Genomic DNA, 8,189 nt, shown 5'->3' with positions numbered 1-8,189 from the left:
TAGGGAAGAGAGATTGAGGTGATTGGTGAAGAGTTTTGGGGAAGAGTGTTTATGGGATTGTGTGAAAGAGGGGTGAGAAGAAGTGAGTGGAGGTAGGTGGGGATCCTGTGGGGTCCACAGATCCTGAGGTGTTCAAGGATTTACAACCTTGCACCAAATTAGGCATGCAAAATGCCCTTGCAAACAACTCTAGGCGTTCAGCACCAGATTGGTGCTTGTTCTGGGCGTTGAACGCCCATTTGTTGCCCATTTCTGGCGTTGAATGCCAGAACCATGCTTGTTCTAGGCGTTTAGTGCCAGCTCTTCTCCAGGGTGCAATTCTGGCATTCAAACGCCCAGATGCTGCCCATTTTGGGCGTTCAGTGCCAGAACCATGCTCTGTTCTGGCGTTGAACGCCAGCCAGATGCTTCTTACTGGCGTTTAAACGCCAGTAAGGTCTTCCTCCAGGGTGTGATTTTTCTTCTACTATTTTTGATTCCGTTTTCAATTTTTATATTTATTTTGTGACACCACATGATCATGAACCTAATAAAACATGAAAGAACAAGAAAAATAAAATTAGATAAATAAAAATTAGGTTGCCTCCAAACAAGCGCTTCTTTAATGTTAATAGCTTGACAGTGGGCTCTCATGGAGCCTCACAGATGTTCAGAGCATTGTTGAGACTTCCCAACACCAAACTTAGAGTTTGGATATGGGAGTTCAACACCAAACTTAGAGTTTAGTTGTGGCCTCCCAACACCAAACTTAGAGTTTGACTGTGGGGGCTTTGGTTGACTCTGTTTTGAGAGAAGCTTACTGTGCCTCTTTTCCATGTTTACAGAAGGGTAACCTTGAGTTGTAAACACAAGGGAGTCCTCATTCAATTGAAGGACTAATTCACCTCTGTCAACATCAATCACAGCTCTTGCTGTGGCTAGGAAAGGTCTTCCAAGGATGATGGATTCATCCTCATCCTTTCCAGTATCAAGGATTATGAAATCAGCAGGGATGTAAAGGCCTTCAACCTTTACTAACACGTCCTCTACTTGTCCATAAGCCTGTTTTCTTGAATTGTCTGCCATCTCTAATGAGATTTTAGTAGCTTGCACCCCAAAGATTCCTAGTTTCTTTATTACAAAGAGGGGAATGAGGTTTATCCCTGAACCAAGGTCACACAGAGCCTTTTCAAAGATCGTGTTGCCTATGGTACAAGGTATTACGACCTTTCCAGGATCCTGTTTCTTCTGAGGCAGTGTCAGTTGATCCAGATCACTTAGTTCATTGGTGAACAAGGGAGGTTCATCCTCCCAAGTCTTAATACCAAATAATTTGGCATTCAGCTTCATGATTGCACCAAGGTACTTGGCAACTTGCTCTTCAGTAACATCCTCATTTTCTTCAGAAGAGGAATACTCATCAGAGCTCATGAAGGGCATAAGGAGGTTTAATAGAATATCTATGGTCTCTAGATGAGTTTCAGATTCCTTTGGTTCCTCAAAGGGAAACTCCTTATTGATCACTGGACGTCCCAGGAGGTCTTCCTCACTGGGATTTATGTCCTCCCCTTCCTCTCCAGGTTTGGCCGTGTTGACTATGTCAATGGCCTTGCACTCTCCTTTTGGATTTTCTTCTGTATTACTTGGGAGAGTACTAAGAGGGATTTCAGTGATCCTTTTACTCAGCTAGCCCACTTGTGCCTCGAAATATCTAATGGAGAACCTTGTTTCATTCATGAAACTTACAGTGGCCTTAGATAGATCAGAGACTAAGTTTGCTAAATTAAAGGTATTTTGTTCAGAGTTCTCTGTCTGTTGCTGAGTGGATGATGGAAAAGGTTTACTATTGTTAAACCTATTTCTTCCACCATTATTAAAGCCTTGTTGAGGCTTTTGTTGATCCTTCCATGAGAGATTTGGGTGATTTCTCCATGAGTGGTTATAGGTGTTTCCATAAGGTTCACCCATGTAATTCACCTCTGCTATTGCAGGGTTTTCAGGATCATAAGCTTCTTCTCCAGAAGATGCCTCTTAAGTACTGTTGGATGTAGCTTGTATTCCATTCAGACTCTGAGAAATCATATTGACTTGCTGAGTCAATATTTTATTCTGAGCCAGTATGGCATTCAGAGTATCAATTTTAAGAACTCCCTTCTTCTGAGGCGTCCCATTGCTCACAGGATTCCTCTCAGAAGTGTACATGAACTAGTTATTAGCAACCATGCCAATGAGTTCTTGAGCTTCTGCAGGTGTTTTCTTTAGGTGAATGGATCCACCTGCAAAAGTATCCAATGACATCTTAGCTAATTCAGATAGACCATTGGTGCACGAAATTGTGATGTCCAGGCTTGAACAATCCCTGGTAATGGCTCCAAAGCTTGGTGCTTTGATCTTAATTCATAATTGTCACAACTTCGATACAACTAACCAGCAAGTGCACTGGGTCGTCCAAGTAATACCTTACGTGAGTAAGGGTCGAATCCCACGGAGATTGTTGGTATGAAGCAAGCTATGGTCACCTTGTAAATCTTAGTCAGGCAGATATAAAGTGATAATGGTGTTTTTGAATTTAATATAATAAAATAGGGATAGAAATACTTATGTAATTCATTGATAGGAATTTCAGATAAGCGAATGGAGATGCTTTCGTTCCTCTGAACCTCTGCTTTCCTGCTATCTTCATCCAATCAGTCTTACTCCTTTCCATGGCTGGCTTTATGCAAGGGCATCACCGTTGTCAGTGGCTACATCCCCTCCTCTCAGTGAAAGATATGCTCACATGCTCTGTCACAGCACGGCCAATCATCTGTCGGTTCTCGATCATGCTGGAATAGGATTCACCCTCCTTTTGCATCTGTCACTAACGCCCAGCACTCGCGAGTTTGAAGCTCGTCACAGTCATTCAATCATTGAATCCTACTCGGAATACCACAGACAAGGTTTAGACTTTCCGGATTCTCTTGAATGCCGCCATCATTCTAGCTTACGCCACGAAGATTCTGGTTAGGAGATCTAAGAGATACTCATTCTAGCTTAATTCATGTAGAACAGAAGTGTTTGTCAGGCACGCGTTCATAAGGGAGAAGGATGATGAGCGTCACACATAATCATCACCTTCATCACGTTCTTGGGTGCGAATGGATATCTTAGAAGAGAAATAAGATGAATTGAATAGAAAACAGTAGTACTTGCATTAATCTTTGAGGAACAGCAGAGCTCCACACCTTAATCTATGGAGTGTAGAAACTCTACCGTTGAAAATACATAAGTGAAGGTCCAGGCATGGCCGAGATGGCCAGCCCCCTGAAACGTGATCAAAGGATCATAAGGTAATCCAAAGATGGTCAAAAAGACTAGTAAAAGGTCCTATTTATAATAAACTAGCTACTAGGGTTTACAAGAGTAAGTATTTGATGTATAAATCCACTTCCGGGGCCCACTTGGTGTGTGTTTGGGCTGAGCTTAAGTGTAGCACGTGCAAAGGCCATTTGTGGAGTTGAACGCCAGTTTCTGTGCCAGTTTGGGCGTTCAACTCTGGTTTTGGATCCTTTTCTGGCGCTGGACGCCAGATTTGGGCAAAAGGCTGGCGTTGAACGCCAGTTTACGTCGTCTATTCTTGGCCAAAGTATGGACTATTATATATTGCTGGAAAGCCCTGGATGTCTACTTTCTAACGCAATTGGAAGCGCGCCGTTTCGAGTTCTGTAGCTCCAGAAAATCCACTTTGAGTGCAGGGAGGTCAGAATCCAACAGCATCAGCAGTCCTTCTTCAACCTCTGAATCTGATTTCTGCTCAAGTCCCTCAATTTCAGCCAGAAAATACCTGAAATCACAGAAAAACACACAAACTCATAGTAAAGTCCAGAAATGTGAATTTAACATAAAAACTAATGAAAACATCCCTAAAAGTAACTAGATCCTACTAAAAACATACTAAAAATAATGCCAAAAAGCGAATAAATTATCCGCTCATCACAACACCAAACTTAAATTGTTGCTTGTCCCCAAGCAACTTAAAATCAAATAGGATAAAAAGAAGAGAATATACTATAAATTCCAAACTATCAATGAAACAGAGCTTCAATCATATGAGCGGGACTTATAGCTTTTTGCCTCTTGAATAGTTTTGGCATCTCACTTTATTCATTGAGGTTCAGAATGATTGGCATCTATAGGAACTTCAGATTTGGAATAGTGTTATTGACTCTCCTAGTTCAGTATGATGATTCTTGAACACAGCTTCTTTATGAGTCTTGGTCGTGGCCCTAAGCACTTTGTTTTCCAGTATTACCACCGGATACATAAATGCCACAGACACATAATTGGGTGAACCTTTTCAGATTGTGACTCAGCTTTGCTAGAGTCCCCAATTAGAGGTGTCCAGGGTTCTTAAGCACACTCTTTTTTTTGCTTTGGACCTTGACTTTAACCGCTCAGTCTCAAGTTTTCACTTGACACCTACACGCCACAAGCACATGGTTAGGGATAGCTTGGTTTAGCCGCTTAGACCAGGATTTTATTCCTTTAGGCCCTCCTATCCACTGACGCTCAAAGCCTTGGGATCCTTTTTATTTGCCCTTGCCTTTTGGTTTTAAGGGTTATTGGCTTTTTCTGCTTGCTTTTTCTTTTTCTTTCTATAATTTTTTTTTTTGCCTATTTTTTTTTCTTTTTTTTTTCTGCAAGCTTTGTTTTTTGATGCTTTTTCTTGCTTCAAGAATCATTTTTATGATTTTTCAGATTATCAAATAACACGTCTCTTAGTCATCATTCTTTCAAGAGCCAACATATTTAACATTCTTAAACAACAACTTCAAAAGACGTATGCACTGTTCAAGCATACATTCAGAAAACAAGAAGCATTGTCACAACATCAATATAATTAAGCTAAGTTCAAGGATAAATTCGAAACTCATGTACTTCTTGTTCTTTTGAATTAAAACATTTTTCATTTAAGAGAGGTGATGGATTCATAGGACATTTATAACTTTAAGACAAAGTTACTAACTACTAATGATCATGTAATGAAGACACAAACATAGATAAGCACATAACATAGAAAACGAAAAACAGAGAAAGTAAGAACAAGGAATGAGTCCACCTTAGTGATGTCCTTGAGCTCTTCTATGTCTCTTCCTTGTCTTTGCTGCTCCTCCTTCATTGCTTTTAGATCTTCTCTGATTTCATGAAGGATGAAGGAGTGCTCTTGATGTTCCACCCTTAGTTGCTTCCAATAATTGTGTGGAAGAAAATGTATCCCCTGAGGTATCTCAGGGATCTCTTGCTTTGCAGTCAAATGTTCTACCACTGAGCTATAGACCCTTGATGGAAGCTTTTGTCTTCCCTTTCCTCTTTCTAGAGGCTTTTCTGGCCTTAGGTGCCATCAATGGTTATGGAAAAAAACAAAAAAGCTATGCTTTTACCACACCAAACTTAGAATGTTGCTCGCCCTCGAGCAAAAGAAGAAAGAATAGAAGAATAAGAAGAAGATATGGAGGAGATGGAGGGAGATGTGTATTCGGCCATATGGGTGGGATTGGGTGGGAAAGAGATGTTGAATTTTGAAGGAAAGTGGGTGTTTGGATGTGAGTGGTAAAGGGTTAATTAGGGAAGAGTGTTTATTGGGAATAGAGGATGATTGAGAAGAGAGAAGAGAGTGAGTGGAGGTAGGTGGGGATCCTGTGGGGTCCACAGATCCTGAGGTGATCCTGCGAGGTCCACAGATCTTGAGGTGTCAAGGCATTTACATCCCTGCACCAATTTAGGCATGTAAAATGCCCTTGCACACAACTCTGGGCGTTCAGCGCCAGGTTGGTGCCCATTTTGGGCGTTCAACGCCCAATTGCTGCCATTTCTGGCGTTGAACGCCAGAACCATGCTTGTTCTGGGCGTTCAGCGCCAGGATGCTCCCATTCTGGGCGTTCAGCGCCAGAACTATGCTCTGTTCTGGCGTTTGAACGCCAGACAGATGCTCCTCTAGGGTGTGATTTTTCTTCTGCTATTTTTGATTCCGTTTTTGAATTTTTTGTTTATTTTGTGACTCCACATGATCATGAACCTAAGAAAACATGAAAAACAATAAAAATAAGAATTAGATAAACATTGGGTTGCCTCCAAACAAGCGCTTCTTTAATGTCAATAGCTTGACAGTGGGCTCTCATGGAGCCTCACAGATGTGCAGAGCTTTGTTGAGACTCTCCAACACCAAACTTAGAGTTTGACTGTGGGGGCTCTGGTTGACTCTGCTTTGAAAGAAGCTTTTTTTGCTTCCTCTCCATGGTTGCAGAGGGAGATCCTTGAGTTTTAAACACAAGGGAGTCCTCATTCCATTGAAGGACTAGTTCACCTTTGTCAACATCAATCATAGCTCTTGCTGTGGCCAGGAAAGGTCTTCCTAGGATGATGGATTCATCCTCCTCCTTTCCAGTATCCAGGACTATGAAATCAGCAGGGATGTAAAGGCCTTCAACCTTTACTAACACGTCCTCTACTTGTCCATAAGCCTGTTTTCTAGAGCTGTCTGCCATCTCTAATGAGATTTTAGCAGCTTGCACCCCATAGATTCCAAGTCTCTCTATTACAGAGAGGGGCATGAGGTTTATTCCTGAACCAAAGTCACACAGAGCCTTAAAGATCATGGTGCCTATGGTATAGGGTATTATGAACTTTCCAGGATCCTGTCTCTTCTGAGGCAATGTCAGTTGATCCAGATCACTTAGTTCATTGATGAACAAGGGAGGTTCAACTTCCCAAGCATCAATGCCAAATAATTTGGCATTCAGCTTCATGATTGCACCAAGAAACTTGGCAGTTTGCTCTTCAGTAACATCCTCATTCTCTTTAGAAGAGGAATACTCATCAGAGCTCATGAAGGGCATAAGGAGGTTCAATGGAATCTCTATGGTCTCTAGATGAGCCTCAGAGTCCTTTGGTTCCTCAGAGGGAAGCTCCTTATTGATCACTAGACGTCCCAGGAGGTCTTCCTCCTTGGAATTCACGTCCTCTCCTTCCCTTACAGGTTCGGCCATGGCGCTTATGTCAATGGCCTTGCACTCTCCTTTTGGATTCTCTTCTGTATTGCTTGGGAGAGTACTAGGAGGGATTTCAGTGATCCTTTTACTCAGCTGGCCCACTTGTGCTTCCAGATTTCTAATGGAAGATCTTGTTTCATTCATGAAACTTACAGTGGCCTTAGATAGATCAGAGACTAAGTTTGCTAAATTAGAAGCATTTTGTTCAGAGTTCTCTGTCTGTTGCTGAGTTGATGATGGAAAAGGCTTGCTATTGCTAAACCTGTTTCTTCCACCATTATTAAAGCCTTGTTGAGGCTTTTGATCCTTCCATGAGAAATTTGGATGATTTCTCCATGTTGAGTTATAGGTGTTTCCATAAGGTTCACCTAGATAATTTACCTCTGCTATTGCAGGGTTTTCAGGATCATAAGCTTCTTCTTCAGGAGAAGCCTCTTGAGTACTGTTGGATGCAGCTTGCATTCCATGCAGACTCTGAGAGATCATATTGACTTGCTGAGTCAATATTTTATTCTGAGCCAATACGGCATTCAGAGTATCAACTTCAAGAACTCCCTTCTTCATAGGCGTCCCATTACTCACAGGATTCCTTTCAGAAGTGTACATGAACTGGTTATTAGCAACCATGTCAATGAGTTCTTGAGCTTCTGCAGGTGTTTTCTTTAGGTGAATGGATCCACCTGCAGAAGTGTCCAGTGACATCTTTGATAGCTCAGATAAACCATCATAGAATATATCCAGGATGGTCCATTCTGAAAGCATGTCAGAAGGACACTTTTTGGTCAACTGTTTGTATCTTTCCCAAGCTTCATAGAGGGATTCACCTTCTTTCTGTCTGAAGGTTTGAACATCAGCTCTAAGCTTGCTCAGCTTTTGAGGAGGAAAGTACTTGGCTAAGAAAGCCGTGACCAGCTTATCCCAAGAGTTCAGGCTGTCTTTGGGTTGAGAATCCAACCATAATCTAGCTCTGTCTCTTACAGCAAAACGGAAAAGCATGAGCCTGTAGACTTCAGGATCTACTCCATTAGTCTTAACAGTATCACATATCTGCAAGAATTCAGTTAAGAACTGAAAAGGATCTTCAGATGGAAGTCCATGAAACTTGCAGTTCTGCTGCATCAGAGAAACTAATTGAGGTTTCAGCTCAAAGTTGTTTGCTCCAATGGCAGGAATGGAGATGCT

General features: G+C 41.7%; 1 non-coding gene across 1 annotated transcript; it reads left to right on the top strand.

Annotated features, from left to right (window-relative positions):
* The first annotated feature begins 7,763 nt into the window (after positions 1–7,763).
* LOC112724582 (small nucleolar RNA R71) lies at positions 7,764–7,871 on the top strand. Its single transcript, XR_003163738.1, has one exon. It is a non-coding gene; the product is annotated as a small nucleolar RNA R71 (small nucleolar RNA).
* Positions 7,872–8,189: the final 318 nt, after the last annotated feature.

This window comes from Arachis hypogaea, chromosome 11 (assembly GCF_003086295.3).
Source record: "Arachis hypogaea cultivar Tifrunner chromosome 11, arahy.Tifrunner.gnm2.J5K5, whole genome shotgun sequence".
NCBI classification, from domain to species: domain Eukaryota; kingdom Viridiplantae; phylum Streptophyta; class Magnoliopsida; order Fabales; family Fabaceae; genus Arachis; species Arachis hypogaea.
The sequence above is the reverse complement of the archived record's forward strand: the minus strand, read 5'-3'. Positions and strand labels throughout refer to the sequence as shown.